We start from the raw sequence: 25005 nt of genomic DNA on the forward strand, positions 1-25005 counted from the left end.
AGAGAAATCCTGAGACTCCACAGACAATTCAACTGCAACAAGTGACAAGTACCCATCACTCTGTCCCCAAGTGCTTGGCCCTCAATAAACACAGAACTCATTACATAAATGAACAGACGAACGCATGTCTATTAGAGTTAGCTTGAGATCAGTTTTAAACATGGTATACGCAATGTTAGTGAAATGGAGAAGAACTGAGATTGCAATAGGGCTGATTAGCAGATGTTCTGTGATATATTCCAACCTCTTACTTTTCGGAGAGGTTTTCGATCACAGTGGCATCTGGGCTCACAGTGGAACTAAAAATCAAATCTAGAGTAGTAAATTATGCTGCAGATCGTACTATATTGCAGTATACTGTTTTTATAAAGTACTACTAAGAACACAGTGAGAGTTAAATAACTCAGTTCTATTTTCAGACTGTTATCTCTTTCACAATTAACTAAAATATTCCCATTTCTTAGTAGTTTATTTCATATTTTGTAAAAATTATTTAGAGATAAATGTTATTTCCTCCGAAGAGTTCCAATAAGCTATGATTTTAAAAGGTTCCTCGAAGAGGTTGTTAGAAAGTGATTAGAAGTTTACAGCTCAAAGATAAATGGATTGCTAACCAACTCTGTGATGTCACCATATCTCTGAGGCCCTGCATCCTCAAAATGAGGGATGTAGCGAGCAGTGGGTCTCCCTGCCTACCCGTCTCTCCCTCTGCTCTTGATAACAACCATCCTAGTTTGCTTGTTCACATGTCCCATGAGGACCTCGTGTGCTGCAGTGAAAGCTGACTCCGTCACCGGATCTAGCGGTGAGGCAGGCAGTTTAGGCATAAAATGACCTGCATAAGCCTATTCATTGGCCACTGGTACTGGAAGGTATGTGACCTAATTTCTGTCTGTAAGTCTAGAGGAGGTATTTGCAGGGGCTCCGTAATAGAAGCTTTCTCTTCTGGGGAACAACTGGAGACATTGCTTCTTCCTTTGGATGGTGGCACCTAGAACAACAATAGCCAGCTCCCTAGCAGAGCCTCCAAGCAGTGGAGGATGAGGCTGACGTCTTGAGAAAGGCAGAGCTGTGTGAACCACGGGGAACCAAACCAGGGCTATCCTAGAGTCTGACCTCTCTCAGGACATTTTGGTTACATGAGCCAATAAAATCCTCTAGGTAATTTAAGTCATTTTGAAATGGATTTTTCTGTAATTTACAACTGAAAGCATCCCCATGGGTGGAAGTGGTTAACAGAAAGTGACTAACAATGTCACAAAAGAGCAGCTAATACGGAGGTTAAGAGAAGGGACCTTGATACCACACTGGCTGGGCCGACTCTCAGCTCTGTACCCCCCAGCTGTGTGACCTCATGGAGTCGTGTAGACTTGCTGTGCCTCAGTTTTACCATCTGTAAAATGGGGATAATGTTGTTTATCTCTCAATGTTATGAGTTAGTAACAATAAATTAATTAAAACGAGTTAATATATGTAAAGTGCTTACAACAGTGCCTAGCATGTTATCAATGCCTCAAAAAGAGATAGCCTTTATAAAGGTTTTTCTAATCTTAAAGAATCCGTGGTTCAATTATTTATAATTACGTTATCTAAAGATGATGGTAAAGTATTTCCACTTGCAAATTTCAGTGCAAACGTCACAGCCAGATTAACTGTTAAGATCAAGCATGGCCTGCAGTAGATCCAGGACTGAACCTACAACTTCTGAACCATTCAGTTGTTCAGCAAATAGTAAACCTCTCTATTATGAGAGATATCGGAGTATAGATACATTCATTTAACACCTGCAGTGGGCCAGATATTGTTCTAAGCTCTTGGGTTACCGTAGTAAACAAAACAGACCCAGTCTCTACCCTCATGGTATTTGCATTGGAGTGGCATTCTGAGCTCCATAACTAAGTCGTGTTCCCTGCCCCTAAATTATTCACATCCTGGCAATACAGTCGGAGTCCCATACAGAAAAATGTTTTAAATTTCAGGACACTGTGATAAGTGTTATCATACAGTGAAATATACGGTATAGTGGGAGCAAGGAAACAAGGGATCATTAGAGAGAAAGATGTGCTTCCAGGATGAAATGGAATTTGTCAGGCATACTGGTATTAGGCAGAATAGAATTAAGGCTCTCAACGAGTAAAAGAGGGACTGCAACACATATAGAGGAAGAAGTGTGAACCTGTATGGTACACAGATTCAGAAAACACAAGGTGCCTCAGTGTGGCCCTGCCTTTGGGCAAAGTCAGAGGGACTGGCAGAGATCACACCCTGGAGGGCGGCATGAGCAATGGTAATCAGTTAGACCTGCCCTGATAAGAGCTAATGGAAGAGATTTGTCACATAAGTGCTGGTCCTACAAGGTAAGTGCAGAAATGTGAGAGCATTGGGTACCTCCCTGACACAGAAGAGTGGATAAAGAAATGGAAGAAATGTTAAAAAGAATGAAACGGGTCCCAAAACCACTTGCCCTTACTAATTTTCTAACTGATTCAGATCACTAGAAATACCTAATTCATTTTTTAGAGGGTTTTGAAAGATAATAAAGAAAAAAACACTGGACTGCATAATGCCAGAATCTGTTGATTCACTTTGATCCTGAAAGCATGGTGCCTTATTAAAGTCAGCTAACATGTTTGTGTTAATTTTTAAGAAGAACAAACAATACTTACGTGGCTCTAGCAAATAAAGCTTAGAGTCCTAGGAAATTAAGTTATCTTGATATCCAGACATTTTGGCTGGAGTTAAAATATCAAGTGTTGTTTATGCATAAAATCATGTCATCTCAGAGTTGGAAGATCTTAAAGGTCATCTGCTCCAACATCCAGACCGATGCATGAGGCCATCCTCTCTAAGACATCCAAATTCTTTTAAAAAGCCTTTGTATTTATTCATCCAATGAACATTTGTAGAGTACCAACACCGTGCAAGGCACTGGACCAGGTATTGGAGATATAGGAGTTAACCAAACATGTACTCTCTTTCTTCATGAAACTAACTTTTTAAAGAAATCGATTGATTGACCGGCAATTAGCAATTTAGACTGCTGTTTTTCTTCTCATCACCATTATCCCTCCCTCCCCTCAATGTCAAAAAAAACCACAAACCATTCTAACTGGCCAAATATGTCAAAATATGTCCTGGAATGATGTCCATTGGCCTTCTGGGAGTAGCATGAATTCTATTCTTAGCCTGGTCTACTCCTCAAGCACTCAACCACTCCCAAATATTCACCCCTTAACTCTCTCCAATTCTCTGCTTTATGACTTTAAAAAAACCTACTCTACCTACTGGAAACTAAAATAATGATTAAAGCCTCCCTAGTCAGAAATGTAAATCCCTAGTTGTTTTAGCTTTTTTGTTGTTAGTGTTGTCAAGTTGATTCTGATTCCTGTTGAAACCAAGGTCAGTCTTGCTGTACCTCTCTCACTGCTCAGGCAGGGTCAGGTCCCGCAGCTGGGAGTTTCACAGGCTCTGTCCTGCATACTCCTAGTTTATTTCCTTTCCCTACTGCTAGTGTTGTTGAGGGTCTAACATTTCTTAACACACCCCTGAGCTTTTCTGAAATCTTAGAATCAAGGACAATGACTTATGACTATCTTAGAGATTATTCATATTCTTGTAGTATTTCATTTTAGTTTTGACCTGCATTATTCTTACTTTCTCCTGTAACCAACAGTGTAGTAGCAGAATTCTAGTTTACTTTTGATAAGTATGGACATCCATTTTATAAACACATCTAATCATTTATACAGAAAATAAACATCCAAAAAAACTACGTGTAAATAACAAATGCAACTTTGTGTAACCACAAATAGTTCTACAGTACTTTTTATTTTTTTATTTCTTTTTTTAGCATTTATTTATTTTTTAAATAAACATTTTTTTAATTGCAGTAATGCTGGATTATAACATTATATAATTTTCAGGTGTACATAGTAATATATTTTGAATTCTGTGTAGATTACATCATTTCACCACCCAAAACTAATTACAATCCATCACCACACACTTGTGCCTAATCACCCCTTTCACCTCCTTCCTCCCCGCTTCCCCTCTGGTAACCACCAATCTAATCTCTGTTGCTATACGTTTGTTTGTCATTGTTTTTATCTTCTACTTATGAGTGAGATCATATGGTATTTGACTTTCTCCCTCTGACTTATTTCACTTAGCATAATTCCCTCAAGTTCCATCCATGTTGTCACAAATGGCCAGATTTCATCATTTCTTATGGCTGAGTAGTAGTCCATTGTGTATAAATATCACATCTTCTTTATCCATTCGTCCCTTGATGGGCACCTAGGTTGCTTCCAAGTCTTGGCTATTGTGAATAATGCTGCAATGAACATAGGGGTGCATGTATCTTTCTGCATTTGTGTTTCCAAGTTCTTTGGATAAATACCTAGCAGTGGAATAGCTGGATATATGGTAGACCTATTAATTTTCTGAGGAAACTCCATACTGTTTTCCATAGTGGCTGCACCAGTTTGCACTCCCACCGGCAGTGTACGAGGGTTCCCTTCTCTCCACATCCTCTCCAACACTTGTTGTTTCCTGTCTTGTTAATTATAGCCATTCTGACTGGAGTGAGGTGATAGCTCATTGTAGTTTTGATTTGCATTTCCCTGACAGTTAATGATGTTAAACATCTTTTCAAGTGCCTGTTGGCCATCCGTATATCTTCTCTGGAAAAATCTCTGTTCAGATCTTTTGCCCATTTTTTAACTGGGTTGTCGGCTTTTTTGTTGTTGAGATGTATGTGTTCTGTGTATATTTCGGATATTAACCCCTTATCTAATATGTGGTTTGCAAATATCTTCTCCCAATTGTTAGGTTGTCTTTTTGTTTTGTTGATGGTTTCCTTTGCTGTGCAGAAGCTTTTTAGTTTGCAGTCCCATTTGTTTATTTTATCTTTTGTTTCCCTTGCCCAGTCAGACATGGTACTTGAAAATATGCTGCTAAGACCAATGTCAAAGAGCGTACTGCCTATGTTTTCTTCTAGAAGTTTCATGGTTTCATGTCTTACATTCAAGTCTTTAATCCATTTTAAGTTGATTTTTGTACATCGTTTAAGATAATGGTCTACTTTCATTCTTTTGCCTGTGGCTGTCTAGTTTTCCCAACACCATATAATTGAAGAGACTCTCCTTTCTCCATCGTATGCTCTTGGGTCCCTTGTCGCAAATTAGCTGTCCATAGATGTGTAGGTTTATTTCTGGGCTCTTGATTCTGTTCCATTGACCTGTGTGTTGGTTTTTGTGCCAGTATCATGCTGTTTTGGTTACTATAGCTTTGTAGTATATTTTGAAATCAGGGAGTGCGATGCCTTCAGCTTTGTTCTTTTTCCTCAGGATTTCTTTGGCTATTCAGGGTCTTTTGTTGTACCATATAAATTTTAGGATTCTTTGTTCTATTTCTGTGAAAAATGTTGTTGGAACTTTGATAGCGATTGCACTGAAGCTATAGATTGTTTTAGGAAGTATGGACATTTTAACTACGTTAATTCTTCCAATCCAAGAGCACAGAATAGCTTTCCATTTCTTTGTGTCTTCTTCAATTTCTTTCAACCTTGTTTTATAGTTTTCAGTGTACAGATCTTTCACCTCTTTGGTTAAGTTTATTCCTAGGTATTTTATTCTTGTTGTTGCAACTGTAAATGGGATTGTATTCTTAGTTTCTCTTTCTGCTACTTCGCTGTTAGTGTATAGAAACGCAACTGATTTTTGTATATTAATTTTGTATCCTGTGACTTGACTGTATTCATTCATTATTTCTAAAAGTTTTCAGTGGATTCTTTAGCGTTTTCTATATATAAAATCATGTCATCTTCAAATAGTGACAGTTTCACTTCTTTTGCAATTTGGATCCCTTTTATTTCTTTTTCTTGCCTGATTGCTCCAGCTAGGACTTCCAATACTAAGCTAAGTAAGAGTGGTGAAAGTGGCATCCTTGTCTGGTTCCTGTTCTTTGCAATGCTTTTTAGATGCTTGTGACTAGTTTTTGTTTTGGATATATCTAAGTCTGCATTGTCCAATATTGAAGCCACTAGCCATACATGACTATATGAATTTTAATTAATTAAAATTAAATAAATTAAAGATTCAGTTCCTCAGTCTCAGAAGCTACATTGTAGGTGCTACAGTGGAGGGACATGTGGCTAGTAGCTAGAGTGTTGAGCAGCACATATGCATGTCTCCATCATTACAAAGAGTTCTATTGGACACTGCTGATCTACATGGTGCTAATACTAGGTGAAGATATATCTAAAAGGGAGAATGATGCACTCAATAATAGAGTGAAGTCCTTTATGTTGTTAAATCCTGCCTTCCTTGTCTCATGAGTAAAAGGGAATAGGCAAGTGTTTCATTTTCTTGTTCTGTCTTCTTCTTCATCACACAAACAATAATTATTCATCATGGACAAAGTTAAAATACAAAGAAGTAAAAAGAAAAAGAAGTAAATCAAGAATCGCCCTAAACTAGCTGATGCTACCTTGATGTAGAAATTCATTTCTAAATAGAGTAATGATTGATTCTTCTAATTTTTCTATTTAAAGTACTTTTCCCCTTGACTCTTTTGACAGGTAATAAATGGATCTGCTGTGAGCCTCACAAAAATCAACTGCAGTTTTGCATATTAACATGCTCATTCATCAAGTAACCATAAAAATGTCCTGTGAATTAAAAAAAAAAGAAATTGAGATAGGGAAAACACAGGTGCTCCACCCAGGGGGAAAAAATGTAGCACTTTAATGTAGACTAACTGATTTCAGCTATTAGGAAACCTAGGGAATCCCATCCCTTTACAAAAATATTTTCAAATTCTCTTTGAAAAGCAGAGTGGGAAAATGTTGAGGAAATAAGGCCTTCCTGTTTCTGCCACATGTGGATAATTATCCAGCTGCATTTCCAAAATAAGAATGGCTGGAAAATTCTTTCGGAGAGCTTCTTGCAGCTGAATATCAAAGGAAATTTGCACGTTTCTGAAACTATTGTTCTTGGGGTTCATGACAGAATTATGAGGGCTCTCCTGTTTTTGTCTCTAAATACAAATAAATAAACTTCAGTGATTTGAACCTATGGGATCTCCCAGCAGATTTTTCTTCTTTTATATGATGGCTATATAGTAAGCAAACAACATTTTGATGAGGACAATTTCACTTCATTTATTTGAGGCCAAAAGCCACTGTTAAATCTTTGTTCTACTTGTATGTCTAACTATAGTCAGATTTTTTTTAATGTTTTATAAAATTTTATTAAATGTGCTTCATCAATATTTTTTGGATATTTTAGAACTTTTTTCCTCTATTCACATCTAAGAAAAAGCGTGTCACAATAATAATGTCATGCTTTCCTTTGCTGAGAAAATGTATTTTACAGATGTTACTCGTTTGTTACAAATACAGATCTAAGGGAGCTTGAGGTGGTCAGTCCAGTCTATTCTGTTTCCAAAGACAGCTGATGAAGCCGAGCTGGTGATTCCACCAAGACACATTTTATGGGAGCAAGAGAGGACACAGTATTTGAGAGATATAAAAAACAGAGCAAGAGGGACTGGCCCCACGGTCTAGTGGTTAAGTGCAGCGTGCTCCACTTCGACTGCCCAGGTTCTCAGGTTCAGATCCCGAGTGTGGACCGACACCACTTATCAAGCAATGCTGTGGTGGCAACGCACATGCAAAACAGAGGAAGAATGGCACAGAAGTTAGGTCAGTGGAAATCCTCCTCACCAAAAAAAAAGGAAAAAAAACAGAGCAAGAGAGCAGTTCTGCGCTCCAGCTTCAGCATTGTGAGCATCATGCTCCCTCTCTTGGATGAGTCATTTCCTCAGAAAAAGAAATTTTTATCCCAACTTTTAAATTTAAGAGGTCAAAACCATTGAAACATTTTTCATATAATATTACAGGAAAGGGTAATGGTGGGGAAACGATCAATGAAAAGATAAAATCAATACATGCTAATAAAAAAGGTGAAATCTTCTGAATGAAAGTAAATGAATTTAGCCAAGAAATTCTTTTATGTAGAATAAAGAAGTTTAAAACACAGAAATGCATATTTGTGTGAGATATTAAAATGTAAATCACCTTTAAATGGATAATAAAAAACAAACAAAACTTATACTGCTAAAAGAGAATAAAAGAGGGTGAGGGGCCCTCGGTCTGGAGAGTGATGTGGGGCAGAATTATAAAGATGTTCTGTGATGTAGAAGCTGGTAATTTGAAAGGAAGTTTGGCGTTTGAGAGAGGTGAAAGAGGGAAGGGAGTATAAATATTTTTCTGCAAACACTCCTAGATCAGGAATTTATGTGACTAAGGCAAGATACATAACTGATGTTTTTAATGAGTCTAAAAAGATGTGACTAATTTCTGTGCAATTCTTTTGTGCTGTATTTCTGTTCATGAAAGTAAAGCAGTTTTGTCCCCGAGTTTTAATCTTTAGAAAGTTTCCCACAGGGAATATCAAAAATACATATTCTTCCACTTCCTTTATTCTTCCACAATTAAATCCTGGCTTCACTTCTCACTTAACATGGCACTGTGAGCAACCTGTCTAGCCTCTGTGTCTTGGCTTTTCCACCTGTAAACGGATAGCCTAATAGCACCTATGACATAAAGTTCTTATAATAATTAAATGAGATAATGTAGATAAAGTGCTAAGCACAGTGCCTAGAATATAGTTAAGTCCCCAATAAATGGAAGCCAATCAAACTATCCTGTCTTTAAGACTACAGAAATATTTCACAGGAACAAAGCAGTGATCTCCATAGTTTGCCAAGCCATAAAGGGAAAAAACAGCTAATGTGACAAAAGAGGGTAAACTTCAGTGCCCACCAAGGGATGGCTCTAGTCGGTAAGAGAGTCTATACCTGTGGATTTCAGATGACCAACTGAACACACATAATTCCCAGTAAGTATCTTCCTTGGCGTTACAGAGCAGCACTCTGTTTAGTGTCATCCAGTAGAGCTTTCTCTGATAACGGAAATATTCTATTCTTCTGTGCCCAATACAGAAGCTGCCAGCCATATGTAGCTATTGAGTAATTGGAACGTGCATAGTAGGTGAGCAACTGAACTTTTCATTTACTTCACTTTAAACGTAAGTAGCCACATGTGGCACGGCTACCACTTTGGACAGCATACCAATAGCAGAGAAATACAAATACCAGCACACTGAAGTCATATATTTAAAACAAACTTCTCCTTTCATCACTCTATCTTAGTCTAAAAATAAATAAAATTGTGAAAAGTGAGTTCAAATATCTTGCATCATCCTTAAATTTCAGTATACTACAAAACCCAACACAGGTATATGTAAGTGTTTAAATCAGCTAACCCTAAACCTTGGCATAGCTACACTTTCTAGATCTATAGCAACAGACTAATCCTTCAGGATTAGTCTGCACTTACAAAAGGGATAAATTGAACACATGGAATTTACTATTTACTTGTTGAGATACAATGTTAGTTATAGAAGCAAATACATTACTCTAAGTAGGGTAATACAAATCAGAGGATTCCCTTTCTGGTGATGGCTGAGGAGCTCCTATTGGATCCATCCTCCTGCAGACAACAACTATGCACTCTGGACAAAATGCAAAAAGCAACTACCTGAAAGTACCTGAGAATAAGCCAAGGCAGACAGAATCTGGATGTAGGAGAGAAGCTATACAACGAAAGGATCAGCACTGGGTGAGTTCCCCATGTCTTACAGCCTTTTGTCTAAGGGTAGGACCCGGTTTGGCTCAGTGCTGCGTCTCTGGAACTCTGACAGAATCCAGGGGTCTTTCTGGTGTAAAGAATGAGAGAACAGAGTTCAGTTGATCACAGCAGCTGGAAAATCCTGAGTGGAGAGAGCAAGAGAAGGGGAGCTCCAAATCGTAGGCGTAAACTCTATCCAAATTTTTGGCTGAACTCTGCACTATACATGCACAGGGTAAACTCCAACCATCCCAGTTAGGGCAAAAAGAATGACATAGGTACTTTAGCTGTTACCCAATACAGGGGAGACAGAGCTGGGAGTATGAGTTTAGCCAAGTTTATTGCCTGCTAAAACCAAAAAAATGAGCACTCTTCTGAGGAATATAGGAGAATCCCAGAGTCTCTAAAACATCATTCTTAAAGTCCAGGATGCAATCCTAAACTACTAAATAAACAAAGAAACAGGAAAATGCAACCCATACTCAAGAGGCAATCAACGAAAACAGACCTTGAGATGACCCAGATTTTAGAGTTTACAGACAACTATTTTAAAGCAGGTATTATAACTATGCTCAATAAAGGAAAATATGCTCATAATGAATGAACAAATGTAAAAAATCTCACCAGAGAAGAAGAACCTATAAAAAGGTAGCAAATGGAAATACTAGAACTGAAAACTACATATCTGAAATGAAACTTCACTAGGTCTGCTTAGGAGTAGATTAGAGATGACAGATGAACTTTAATATTTATTTAATATTTTTAAATTAGAGAAGTTAGTGAACTTTAATATAAAATAATAGAAGTTATCTAATCTGAAGAAAAGCAGAAAAATATTTTAACAATCTAACAGAGCCTTAAGAATCTGTGGGAGAATAGCAAAAGGTTTCCCTTCAATTCCACAAATATTTGGAATCCCAGAAGGAGAGGAGAATGAGAATGGGACAGAAAAAATATTTCAAAAAATAATGACTAAAATTTTCCCAAATTTTGTCAAAAATATAAATTTAAAGAAACTCAGCAAATATCAAGCAGGATATACACAAAAAAACTAATAGGTTAAGAAAAAAACTAATAAAACATAGTAAGATAGAATCATAGTACACGCATTATACCACATACATTCACACATGATCACATACACGTACATACACCTCTTAGCCACACCTACACACATACCACACACACACACATTTACATAGTTCTTTTATATTTGTCTAATGACTGGTTTATTAATTTTATTTATTTTTCTTTGACAGCTAGGTATATTGTAATCAGTACATTTCTGGATACCTCAGAGAGTAAATTCCCAGAATTAGCACTGTGTATCTTCTTTCAGTTTATTGTTAAATAGATGGCAAGGATCTATGTTCCTTTAACTATCAAACCCAGACACATTGGGATATTTTTACTTGGAGAAGCACACGCTTCTTTTTAGTGACCTCACATTCAGGTGATTAAAAAACAGCACTGGCAACTTCCAAAAGCAGTCCTGACTTGGGGAAAGCGATCTTAAAATGACGTTTTTAGTACAGAAATAACAGGTAGCCACACGCAAAAAGGTGATATTCCAAAAGTTAAATTTCAAATTATTACATGAAATTTAGAAAATATTTTTCCATGTAATAGTGTTATAAATAATTGATACAGTTCCCATAATGCTCAAAGGTCTATATCATTACCAGATTGTATAATTTGTAATGAAAAGAACAGAAAGCTATACATTGCAGGACTGTCAACTAGACAGGAAAATTGGATGCTAAATAATTTTTCTGGGGCCAGCCCAGAGGCCAAGTGGTTAAGTTCGTGCACTCCACATCGGCAGCCCAGGGTCTCGCCGGTTCAGATCCTGGGTGCAGACATGACACCGCTCCTCAGGCCACGCTGAGGCGGAGTCCTGCATAGAACAGCCAGAGGCACTCACAACTAGAATATGCAACTATGTACTGAGGAGCTTTGTGGAGAAAAAGAAAAAAGAAGATTGGCAACAGATGTTAGCTCAGGTGCCAATCTTTAAAAAAAGAAGAATTATTATTTTTCTTTTGGATTGTTGACATTGAAGGAAATCCAACATTTATGAATGATTTTAAGAGGTTTATGAAACTTTTGTTTGGTTTCATGTCAACACTTACAGCTTTCTACCCAGCAGCAAGGAGAACTCACCTTGCAGCCAAGAGGTAAAGCAGAGTCCAGACCAGCAAGTTGGCCCACACTGCCAGGAGATTGGTTAGATATAAGGAGATTGAACAAGTAAGTAAAGCCATTGAGGATAATGAGAGCCATGCTTGTCACTGTTGGAGAAGGGAATTCAAATATGAAAATGATATCGACCCTGATATCAGTTTCCCCACATTAAACCCAGCATACATGGGGTTAAAACCAAAACACTCATTCCCTGCTTACTCTCTTTCTTCCTGGCTCCAGAATCCACTATCCTCCGTGGAGACAGACACCGTCAAGGACAAGCACCTGGATCATCTCCTCCCTGCAAAGAGATACAGGCTGGTGGGAAAGCTGCTGACCAAAAAGGTCACAGGATCCCTCCTCTCTGCAAGTGTCTCGAGGCCAAAGACAGGCTGGTGGGAAAACTCTGACCAGCAAGGCCATATGTTCCCCCTCCCCTACCTAAAACCCCAAATAAAAACCCTTCCTTTTAGCTTTTCGGGGAGTTTGGGATTTCAGCGTTAGCTGCCCTCTCTCCTTGCTCAGCGCTGTCCAAAAATAAAATTCCTACCTTCTTCCACCACACCCTGTGTCAGAGATTGGCTTGCTGTGCAACGGGTGAGCGAACTCACTTCAAGTTCGGTATCAAAAAGGGAGAGTGCTAGAACAAACCCTCTAGCATTGGATTGGAATTGGAAGTGTAGGTTGAATTCACAGCTTTTAATATAAATAGATAGATAACTAGATATAGATATAGAATTAGATACAGCTGTGTGTGTGTGTATAAGTATGTGTGTGGGGGGTAGTGTGGATATGCATTTATTTCCTAGCACTGCCTGATGAAGGGGCCAAGAAGCAAGGAGTCCATCTAGCACCCAGATCTCAATTTCTCAGTACCATTCTCCACTAAGAGTAGACTTGAATTCTTGGAGAAATGACTGATTCCAGGTTGGGGTAGGAAAAATATAAGATTCAAAAAACATGGTGCAGTTACACAAAGTAATTTCAATATTTGCTTGTGTTTTTCAAAGCTATTAAAGGTGGTCCAATCATTACCCACAACAAATTCTTCCTAAAATTCCTAAAATTCTTCCTAAAATTACCCACAACAAATTCTTCCTAAAATTCTGTGCGCCCCACTCCTCTCCATATCTGCCACACCCTGCCTCTGTCTTATCTGTCACCCCACATCGGATCTCTCAGTCTCCACCTTTCCATCTCGACACCTAATAAACAAAACCCATATGGCTCCTGACCTTTCTCTTTATTCTTTGGCTCTCTCCTTGGTTCTTTCTTTTTTCCCCTTGAATAAATCCTTCCAGTGCAAATCCCCCTTCCTTTTTTCTTCCTTCCCCATTTTCTGACTCTGTAGTGTATAAGGCCCCAAACCAAGACGACAAATTCAACATATCTCCTAGAAGTTAAGAAGGCCAAGCTACCAAATACAGGATTCTCTTACAGCTGTGGCCAGAGGGAGAAAACAGGGAAGCACTTATAACTTAATTTTTCTCTTTTTAATTCTTTTAAAATCCCAGGCACATGTATTATTAGTAGTGGTAGCCTTAATCTCTGTACCCCTTTTCTATCATCTAAATAAATTTCTTAAAATACCACCACAGAGTTAGTTTTATACATGCCATTGTTTGTTGCCTATATAACACTATAAGCAGAATTCCTTCCTGTCAAAATATATCCTCATTTCAGGTGGCAAATACCCCATTAGAACGGGATAAGCATTTCCTTTCCAAGCAATATTATGTAAAAATTAAATGCACCCAGAGAAATAACACATTAAGCAGCTATCAGTCTTTTACATTCAGTATCTGTTTCTTCCCTGTCAGATAGCAGCATAAGACAATATCCAGAATGGGTGTATTCTTAAAAGAAGAAGGGCTGATGGCACTGTCCCATAGGGTACAGCTGGGAAGAGTGTGCTTGAGGTAGAAGTCGAAGTGCGAGATCCCTAAGAACGCTTGAGTTAAGTAGGACACGTAAAGTATAAATAAGTTGCCCCAAAATTCCATATCACAGTTTTACCTATGGTCAGCCCTATCCATACGTTAAATAAAGACATGAACAACATACGTTTAAATAATTTTGGAGTGAACTAAAATGCATGTTCTCATAAAAAAGCTTAATTAAGATACCAGTCCTAAGGTTTCCTACTGTGAACCTCTATAAAACGCATAAGTGAAAGACATTCTTACAGACTTTTCTCAGATCCTTTCTATTTCAGTCCCTATATTGATACAGGAAAATAATGCATTCTCCCTTATAGTACTGAAAATCATATTTAAGATGATGCACACTAAAGGAAAAGATACTGTCTTTGAAGAATCAGATTGAAAATAAGAAGACTTCTTTCGGCATTGTGCTAGAGAAATCTTATAAAAACTCATAAGGAACTTTTCCAAGGATGTTATTTGAATAATCCAAAATTTGCAAATACTTTAGAGGAATGATTTGTTAATGACCTGCCTTTCTTCTACATCTCATTAACACGTTAATCTGCACCAAAGGGCCCTGTACAAGGTCAAAAATGAAGCAAGTCCTTACATGTGTGTCCATAGAGCAAAAGACGCAAAAAAGACAAAATTCTGGGAATGAACTAATCCTGTTTAAGCACTTGCGAACATTTTCTAATTCGTGTTTGGAATAGAATGGAAATCAATGGTGATCCATCATTTCTTTACGTCAATTATATTTAGCATGGTCCAAGTAATGGAAGGTTTCATAATGTACAGATGGAGCACATTGAGATCAGTCAGCAGACGGCTGGAGAGGGTGGATTCATTTATTTTAAAACCTAAAGGCATTGCATTTGAGCCCTCATAGCAGACCCAAGTCCACTCTCACTCACTTATTCCTCTATCTGCCCACTCACTTGCCCTACCTCTCCCCGTCACCCTGCACTGCCATTCCACTCTGTACCCCCTCCCTCCCTGCCCATCCCTGTCTTCTCGACCACACTAAATTCCCACTTCCCCCCAAAAAAGCCACACCCATACACCTGCCCAACTGATTCCAGGAGGTAAGAATTCACGATTCATCCTTCTCCTCCCCTTTCCCTCTGCCTCTCCTCCCTTTCCCTTCCCCTCCACATCCTCTCCACTGAGTACTTAAAAATTCTCCCCCAGTCCCTCCTCCTGCCCCACGGCCTTAGCTCAGGCCCTCATCACATCAGGCCTAGTTTACTGCCCAGGGACCAGCTGGCATTCTCAGCTTCCACTCTAGGCCTGCTCCAGTTCCTTCTCCACACTCCTTCCTCCATAATCTTCCTAAGAATAAATATTTTGTTGGGTGACTAATCTGCTTAAAATCTCTCAGTTGTGAATGGCTACTATCCAAAAAAATAAAAAACACCCTCCAGAAAATAACAAGTGTTGGCAAAGATGTGGAGTGCTCTCTTGCACACTCTTGATGGGAATGTAAAATAGTACAGCCACTGTAAGAAGATAGTATGGCAATACCTTAAAAATTTTAAAATAGAGTTACCACACAATCCAACAATTCTACTTCTGAATATATATCCCAAAGAATTGAAAACAGGGTCTCAAAGAAATTTATACTCCCATGTATATAGCAGTGTTACTCACAATAGCCAAAAGGTGGAAGCAACCCGTGTCCAATCCAAACCCATCTGTGTGTTTCCTAAAGGAAGATTTTATTTGTCCCTGTACTCTAGTTCCTGGAACATAACAAAGTTGATAAACATGCATAAATTGATGAATAAATAAAGCGTCTCGACTTAAGTCACAAAGAAAGTCAGAATTAAATTGAGTCTTTAACGTTTCCCCCAGCCCTGAGTCATCCTCTCCCCTTTACCTAGTTAGAGACTCAGAAACTCCCCTCCTAGAAATTTAGGGATTTGTTTGCTATGTCAAGTGAAAGTTAAACAGGTTTAACATGCTTTCAGGCTTTATGAAACCAATCTCTACATTAAACCGCTAAAGGCAGCTTACTAAAAACAGGGATCTAGATATAAAGAAGCTATACACAAACTCGACCTCCTAATTGAGGGAAAAGTTAGACTTCATATTTCCATCTGTCCATTGCGCAAGCAATTCCTAAAATAACGAATCACGCCCCTAAGATGAAAGAAGGGAAAGTTTCTAATACTGAAAAACTATCCTCAGAATGTGTTTTAGGTCCTCCAAAGCTTAAGGAGAAATTCATGTGTAGGTATTTCTGTGTGCTCAGGCAGGATTAATACTTCTGAATACTTAATAAGTCAAGTGAGTGAGAATGAAAACAATTTACCCTTAATGTGTACTTAAGCGTAGGTATTTTGCCATGTTTTATATGCATTGTTTTATTTTAGCCTTTTGGCAGTTCTCTAAGGTAAGTCCTGTTACTATTCCCATTTCATAAGCTTTGAGAGAGCAAATCAAGTGTTCAAGGTTATTCCGTCAGCCCTGGCACCTACCGCCTGGCCTCCAAGCCAGGTCCCTAAGCCAGGCCCCTTCGCCACAAAGCTGCACTACCTCTCTTTGTTTGAAGTCAGCTTTTCAAAAGGCCACCTTCAATGCAGGATGCAGAGTCTGTCCTGGCGGGCACATGAAGAGATGCCCTGAGCCTCACAAAGTGGTAATGAAAATATCCAAAAAGATTGTACTACTAGGGATCAATAAGAAAACAAGGAGCCATAAATTTGAAATACTTGAAAAATGAATCATGCAAACATTGTCATTATTGTATCTTCAGTCTAGATGAATTTTGTGAAACACAATTCTTGGGACTTTAAACTGTGTGCATATTACAGTTAAGTTGACCTCCTGGTTTTAACTTACGATTATATTTTATTTAGAATCACGATTGTTTTCATAATGCAGCAATAACAAAACTGTCACTCTGAATAAACAGGAATCTATGTTTATGCTGTACAGTAACTTGCTCCAGGGAGTTACTAAAATTGTAAACCAGGCTTTAGAGAAGGCAGAGGAAAGAGGAAAGCATGTCACTATCTTATCCTGCAGTGCAGATGAAGATATCAAAATGGGCGATTGCCTGCCAGGCATATTATAAACTATAATTGGAGGAGACTAAACAAGGAATCAAGATATCATGCCAATACAGTGAAAGGAAACATTTTTGTTTCCAATATTTTTTAAGAATGTCAGAGTCAAAAGACCAAATTAAAACTGATGGTCAGTTTTTCTACGCTTCTTTAAATTTTCCAAAGCATGGGTTTGCCTTCCAATTTGCTATCTCAGAGTGTTTTGGATTAGAACATTTTCCTTCCTAAATTTAAAGCAATAATGAAGTATTAAACTGCAGAAACAAAAAGATAATATGTGTAAAATGTATTTCCAATAGCACATTACTAAAAATATGAAAGTGTAGCTAGATTATTGCTGGTACAATACTTTTCTTTTGTTGCATATGTACAGGGAAAAAAACACAAGTTCAAAAGGAGCTTCTGGTGCAAGTTGGTGGATTGAGCACATTTGTTTATCCTCTTCCCTTCTTTAGATCTTAGAAATAAAGAGGGCATAAAACTACAAGAACACACAAATAAAGAGAACTGGAGATGGACCATCAGCAAATAAGAGTTTTCAAAGAATTTTCAGGAGGCAAAAAGTAGAATAAAATGGGATAACTAGTGAAATTGGCCAGAAAAACTTCACAGCCCAAAATATGTTGATTTTTAACTCTTAAGATCAACCCATTTATACATCAAAAAGGTGTTAATTATGGGTACAGAACACAATGCAATGCCTTTAAACTTGACGTGTATAAGTGGAAGTGTAAATTTGGGAGACGGAAACAAGGAAGAGAGTTCAAATCAAGAGGAGAGGCGCTGATATCCTTTCATGAAGCGAGGAGCCTAGACATGCTGTCTGTAATCGGTAGATAAAACAACCAACAGAAGTCGTAAAATAGTGCTCTAACAAAACTGGAAGGTGGTGGTGGCGGCAAGGGTGTGGAGGAATAACTTTGCTAAATCTTCATCTATCAGAAAGTCAATAAATAACGTCTATGTGGAAAATTAAGAAACAGCGACATAGTACATGTAGTATGTAGATATATGAAGTTAACTAGCAAAGAAGTTTGAGGTGGAGATGCTTGAACACTGTTACTTCTGGGGAACAGAATTATGAGTAGGAAAAGATGGGGCAGGGGGCTGATCCTTTTAACTATATATTCTTCATATGTTATTTTTAAACATGGACATGTATTATGTTTATAACAATCTTAAATGTATGTAATAAAAAATAAAAGCTTCTGAATATCTCTGTATGTTCAGTATGTCAATTGAAGCCTGATATGTGAGGTGTGGAAGTAAGGCAAATGCATCAAAAATTCAGAACCGTCAAACACTGCATTAGAGAATGTGGAATCTCCTGTATAGGACCAAGTGTCATGATATGATATATGACACAGTCTGTTTCTATTCTAGCAATAAAGCCTGGCAGTTTATCAGCTAGTATCCTGTTAAAAGGTCTGGAGTGGAAGAATGAATTAACTGTGTTTTTCATAAAGGATTTGCTGACAAGACCAGAGAGAGGCTCCACCAGCAATTCCATTTCACAATCTTTCCCTTCTTTGGACAATATAGATGACAGCCATGGGTGCCAAACGGCCTCTAAAATCTTTTCCTTCACTCCTCCAGGTACACATCTCTACAGTATAGAAACATTCTGGATAATTCTGTGAATCTATGATTTGTAGTATTCTTGGACATTTTTAGAACTCTAGCAGCAAAAGTAGCTTGATTTTCTAGAACACTGCAGCTTTATAACACAGTATCTACTAATTTAAGAGAAAATGGTTTTTATAGGTCCAAAAAGTTAGAAAAGTTCTAGTTATTCGTGGAGTTAATTGTCTACTTCTCTCTGTCTTATTTTGCTTAACGTAATACCCTTAAGGTCCATCCATATTGTTGTCAATGGGATGATTTTGTTATTTTTTACGTCTGAGTAGTATTCCATCAGACCACTCACTTTTTCAGTCACTTATTACCCATTCAAATTAATCAGGAAAATACACACACACACATCCCAAAACAAATCTCTGCATTGTTCAGTTGTGTCCCAAAAGGAAATGATAATCCCTAAGGCAACAGAAGTATCAACTGCCCGTAGGTTCCTGGATAACACTCTGGGCCTGAGAGAGTTCATTTTATCCCATATTGGGAAGGCATTAATTATTATTGCAGAACAGAATGTAAATGATAGCAGGTAAAAATGTAAATGGTATAATTTAGAAGGTACAGTTCTAAATGTAGCCCTCTAATTCCCAAAGCACTGACCTGTGTAAGTGGCTGCCACTGGCTTGTGTGTGACACAAACAAACGAGGCCCATGAGACTGGATGAACAAATTACTGTAACTATTAGCTGTAGATTAATTTATGAGCTAACACAGCTGTGTGGACGTTCTAGCAATGGAAGTACAGGTCTATGCCCATTCAATTCTTGATTCATCTTTCCATAAGAATGGTTTAAGATAATCCTCCCTCTCCTCGTGTTCCTCTGGTGAGCATCATCTCTGCAAAGGTGATGGTCCAGAAAGCTTGCATACTCATACTGCCAAGAGCTTCTAGACAGGCTATGTCTTCTTCCAGATAAGTCCGCCCTCCTGTATTCTTGTTGGTTCTTATGGAAAGCTTCAGTTTTTACTAATGCTAAGCCAATAAAAGCCAATAGAAAATTAATATAACATATTTGTCTGTCACGTCTGACCTCATTTCATTTGGTGTTCATGCCAAATCCAAGGCATAACTTCCGTAGACACCTGCACACAAGCTTCACCAAATTTACAGCCTCCCATCACAGTTCACTCTTCAATTCTGCCTTGCTGCTTGTCACTAAAGATGAGTTGTCCATGCCCCTAGCTAAAGCCAATCAATTCTTCCACTTGTGCAGTAGACAATCTACTCTCCCTTGCTCATGAGTAACACTTCAGCAACATTTGCCCCTCTCTCCCGCATCATCAATTTTTCCCTCTCTATCCATTAGCACACACTTGTGCTACTACTTTTCCCATTTTAAAAAACCTTGTTTTTGATCCCTCTTCCTTCTTTAACTGACACTCCATTTCTCTCACCCTTTGTATTTTCTCAAAAGAGTTGCCTAAACCTATTATTTCCAATTACCCTCTTCCAGTTCTCCCTTAAATCCACTTCGGTCAGGTTTTCATCAAACCTCCAAAACATGGAGTACACCAGTGAGCTCCACCTTGCCAAGGCAAAGGTCAATTCTCAGTTCTCATCGTACTGAAATATCAGTAGCATTTGTCGTAATCCATCACTCTCTGTTCGCCCTCATAACCTTTCTCCCCTTGAATTCCAGAGCACCCCAGTCTCTTGGCTTTCTTCCTGCCTTACTAGATAATCCTTGTCAGTTCCCTCTGCTGTTCTTTCTTCCTCCCGCAGATCTATCAACATTGGGGCACCTCAGGGCTCAATCCTTCTTCCTCTGCTCTCTTCTAACACTGTTCAATCCCCAGTAATTTCACAGTCTCCTGGATATAAATACTGTCCATATGGGCAACCACTCTCAAGTTCGTATCACAAGTATAGACTTCTTGACTGAATGCCTGCTCACATATGAAAGTCCATATTTGCCACCCCCTTGCACTTAGGTGGTACCATGTGACTAGCTTTAGTCAATGGGCTGTGAGAAGTGACTGGTGTCACTGGTCTAATAAACTGTATTAAGAGCCAACACATGACTCTCTAATTTTCCTCTTTTCATGTTTCATGACCCTGGAAGCCATATGTTTCCAATGTAGTTACAATATGGCAGTGCTTCCATCACCTTTAGTACCTGAGTGTGTCTGTGAAGCAGATCCCTCACTACCGACATTTCATCTCTACAACAAGTGAGAAGTAATTCTTTGATGTGTTAAGCCACTGACATTTTGGGACTTAATTTTAACTGTAGCATAATTTAGATTATCCTAAATTAGATATCAAACAGACATCTCAATCTTAACATAACCAAAACTGAAGTTTTTATGTTCCTTCTTAAAACTTACTCCACCTGCAGGTTCCCTACCTGTGTTGATATCAGATCCATCATTCCAGTTTCTCTGGCCAAATTATTTGAGCCAACTTGACTCTTCACTTCCTCTCATATCTTACATCCAATCTATCAGGAGATGCTGTTGGCTCTGCCTTCAAAACATATCTACATTCAAGCACTTCACCCCACCTCCAGTCCTAGCACCCTAGGTTGATGCTGCTCTCTTGGCCAACATCATTTCTCTCAGATCACTCCAATTGCCTCCTAACGGTCTCCTTTCTTCCCCTCTTGTCCTCTGTCATATACTCTCAAGACAGTAATCAGAACAGTCCTTTTAAAACCCAAATCAACGGGGCCGGCCCAGTGGCACAGCAGTTAAGTTTGCACATTCCGCTTCAGCGGCCCGGTGTTCGCCAGTTCAGATCCCGGATGCGGACATGGCACCACTTGGCAAGCCATGCTGTGGTAGGCATCCCACATATAAAGTGGAGGAAGATAGGCAAGGATGTTAGCTCAGGGCTGGTCTTCCTCAGCAAAAAGAGGAGGATTGGCAGCAGATGTTAGCTCAGTGCTAATCTTCCTCAAAAACATAAAATTAAATTAAAAATTAAAAAACAAAGCCCAATTCAAATCACATCACTTCTCATCAAGCCCTCCCAAGTCTTCTTATCTCCCCATAGAATCAGAGCAAAATCCTTACCATGGCCTACAAGCCTTTGCGTGATCAACCTGTACCCGGTCTTCCTTATCTCTCTGATTTCTATTGTTTTCCCTCTCACTCCATTCTAGCCACACTGGCCTCCTTGCTGTTCTGTCAACTCACCAAACATGCCTTAGGACATTTTCCCTAGAGAATCCCTCAGCCTGGAATGTTCCCTGGCGGCTGACTCCCCAATAACTTTTGAGTCTTTTCTTGGATGCCACCTTCTCAATGGAGCCTACCCTCACAACTCTATTTTAAATTGCAATGAGTCCATCCCTCACACCAGGAATTTTCTGCCTTTCTACTGTGCTCTATTTTTTCCACATCACTTCCCATCTTCTAACTTGCCATATGGCTTATTTATTTATTTGTTTATTGTGTGTCTCCTTACTCATTTGTGTCTCTTCTGTTATGTAACATCAATTCCCGGAACAGTGTATGTCCCATAATAGGAGCTAAATAAATATTTACTGGATTGACTAAGGTGGGTGAGGCAGACATATTTTTACCTTTCACAGGTAAGAATACAGACTCAGAGACAATGTGACAATGTAGAGAATTGCCCAAAACCATTCAGTTAATGTCTATCCAAAAAAAAAGATATAAAAGCACAATTTCCTAAATATCACAGAGGTAGATGTCTATGTTCTCTAAATTTACTAGGTAGTTTAAATCTTGTAGTTTCATCCTGACCTTGGGCATTAACCTACCCAACGTGCTTGCTTATACTCTGGATTACATGCCAGAATGACATGTGCTAGGGGTTCCATTTTACTGTCTTTAACTACTGAATTTATCAAAGAGGATTTTGAAGTAGATAGAAAAGGGTTTCAAGACAAATCTAGTGTAGCGATATACTTTAAACAAATCTGTGTTTTTATTTTTTTGTACCATTATACAAATTGCTTATTTGGGGTATAGCTACAATTGGCTCATGATGTAACTTTCTGTTCATCAAAGTTTCCTCAAGGGGTGGAAATAATAAACAAGTTGGTGTTGGTCAATAGTGATCTGTGCTCATAAACCACATGGGAAGATCCTGCATCTGTTAAGATTCTGCGTTTATGATGCTTTTCTTATATCCACAATGAAAGTAAAAAGCAACTGAAGATTTTAAATATGTTGGCCACATGCAAAATATATTTCAAATTGCTCATTAAAATTTTTCTCCACCCATATGAAAAAAACTCAATTTAATTTACTTCATACAGTTCTTGGAAAAAAATATTTTCTCTCATCGAAATTAAGCCAATAATAGCAAACAACAAAAAATAACAGCATGCCAAAATCAAATACCTGAAGTCTAAAGGAATAGAAAAACCAAAAGATGTATTGGCTTTGTTGGCAAGACATGAGCACTATCCCGTAAAACCTCAGTGAAAATTACTTAAATATAAACAAGTGGCAAAGTCTGATACACGTTTAAGAAGCCATTTTTTATATTCTTACATTTGCATTTCTAACAATGACATATATTTGATCCATGAGACTCTGGATTTGGGCAGCAGAGAGACACAGAATAAACTTCCAGAGGTTCCAAAGTTGGTTTTCTAGAATGTTTTTGTTTGCAATAGCTCTGTGTCCATACTCTTATACTTTTATTTTGGGCATGAACTTGATTCATATTTATTAAGTTACATCTTTGAGCCATACTCTGTGCAAGAGATTATTATGTCCTTTTCTCAAAACTTCAATCTTTTGTGGAAACAGATATAGAAAAAAATAAATGCAAATCAAGGCAGGGTGAGCTTGAAGGGGCTTTCAGAGCACAAAAGAAGAATGGATTATTTCTGACTTCAGAACCAGGGTAAGGAATTAAGAATGAAGACACATTTGAGTTAAAATAATTTTTTAATTTCAACCATTGGTATTTCATCAATGCAGTCTAATTTTCCATATGAAAATTTTTTTTAAAAGATGAGTTTTCCAAAGGGGTCTGGGACTTTTTGCTTCACTCAAACTAAAATGGACTTAGAGTCAAATATGTGAATATCATGACAAAAAGAATCTTTGCGTATATAATTACTGGCCCTCACAACACTGGGAACAAGATGGTTCCCACCATCTTAGTTGTGCTAAACTAAGTGTGAAACTGTTAGTTGTGCTGCAGTTAGGCAAAGTTGACTAGGATTTTTGACAGAAGTTGTTACATTCTTTCACTTTGCTAAGTTACGTGGAATTCATTTTCAGCTCAAACCCATTCTGGAATGTCTTTAGTAGGGAACAGATCTTGAAGAATTTATGAATTGTACTAAAGAGTTCATGTTTTATTCTAAAGGCAAAAAAGAGGGACATTAAATAATGTTAAGCAGAAAAGCAAATTTGCTTTTCTGAAAGGTCAAACTACTGGCAGTGTGAAGGACAAGGTGGCAGTGGCACAAGAAGCCAGTTAGGGGATGGTTTCAGTCATCCAGGAAAGAAATGGTAAGCATCTGAAGGCAATGACAGAGCAGATGCGGAAGAGGAGGTAGATTTGAGGGATTTTTTTTTTTTTTGAGGAAGATTAGCCCTGAGCTAACATCTGCCACCAATCTTCCTCTTTTTTTGCTGACGAAGACTGGCCCTGAGCTAACATCTGTGCCCATCTTCCTCTAGTTTATATGTGGGATGCCTACCACAGCATGGCTTGCCAAGCAGTGCCGTGTCCACATCTGGGATCCAAAATGGTGCACATTTAACCACTGTGCCACTGGGCTGGCCCCGATTTGAGGGATTTTTAAGATATAGAACTGGCAAGATTTGGTTGTGAATGGAAAATAGATAATGATAGAGAAGGAGAACTACATTCTTCCCATTTGGGTAATAAAATGTATGGAGTTGCCAGTAACAGATAGAAAATACTGGAGGAGATAATTAGGTCTGAGGAACAGGAGGGAAATATTTAAGTTATTTGTGTAATGATCCAACTGAAAACATCTCATATCAGATATGAAACTTATTATGTATAATACGTTTAAAGAAATCCTAATTCAAGGGTACAGGAAACAGGATGAGATATGTAAAATGAAGACCTTAGTTCTCAATGTATACTCTGAGCAAAGACATTGATAGAGATTGTAGATTTTCTGCAACTGGTAATAAGGAAAGAAAATCAATAAGGAAGCAACATGCCAGCATTAATCACTAGGCAGGGAAAGCATAGAATCTGCAGTAGACGCTATAAACTGGACAGAAAGTCGAAAAATCTGATAGAGATTTTGGAGTAGGGGAAATAAGATAGAAGATGCCACAATAAACAAAGAGTGAAATCTCAATCTCAAAATTACTGGAAGAACATCCCTCATGAACAGAGAAGCAAGAATTCTCAACAAGTCTGAGCCAATCAGATGCAGCAAAATAAAATAAAGATATTAAATTAAGGTCAAGTGGTATTTATCCCAGGAATGCAAGATTGAGTCAAAATTCAAAGATCAATTAACCACACTAACAGAATAAAGAAAAATATCATATGATTATTTGAATAGATGAAGAAAAAACA

The 25005-nt window shown here is 38.2% G+C and overlaps 1 long non-coding RNA gene across 2 annotated transcripts in view; it reads right to left on the minus strand.

The window, feature by feature from the left end:
* Positions 1–25005, minus strand: part of LOC138923819 (uncharacterized) — an 80434-nt gene that overhangs the window by 6537 nt on the left and 48892 nt on the right. For both annotated transcript variants that reach the window (XR_011437966.1, XR_011437965.1), the window contains exon 2: positions 12098–12179. This is a non-coding gene — a long non-coding RNA (uncharacterized lncRNA). The remainder of the gene's footprint in view (positions 1–12097; positions 12180–25005) is intronic.

This window comes from Equus caballus, chromosome 4 (assembly GCF_041296265.1).
Source record: "Equus caballus isolate H_3958 breed thoroughbred chromosome 4, TB-T2T, whole genome shotgun sequence".
Lineage (NCBI taxonomy): Eukaryota > Metazoa > Chordata > Mammalia > Perissodactyla > Equidae > Equus > Equus caballus.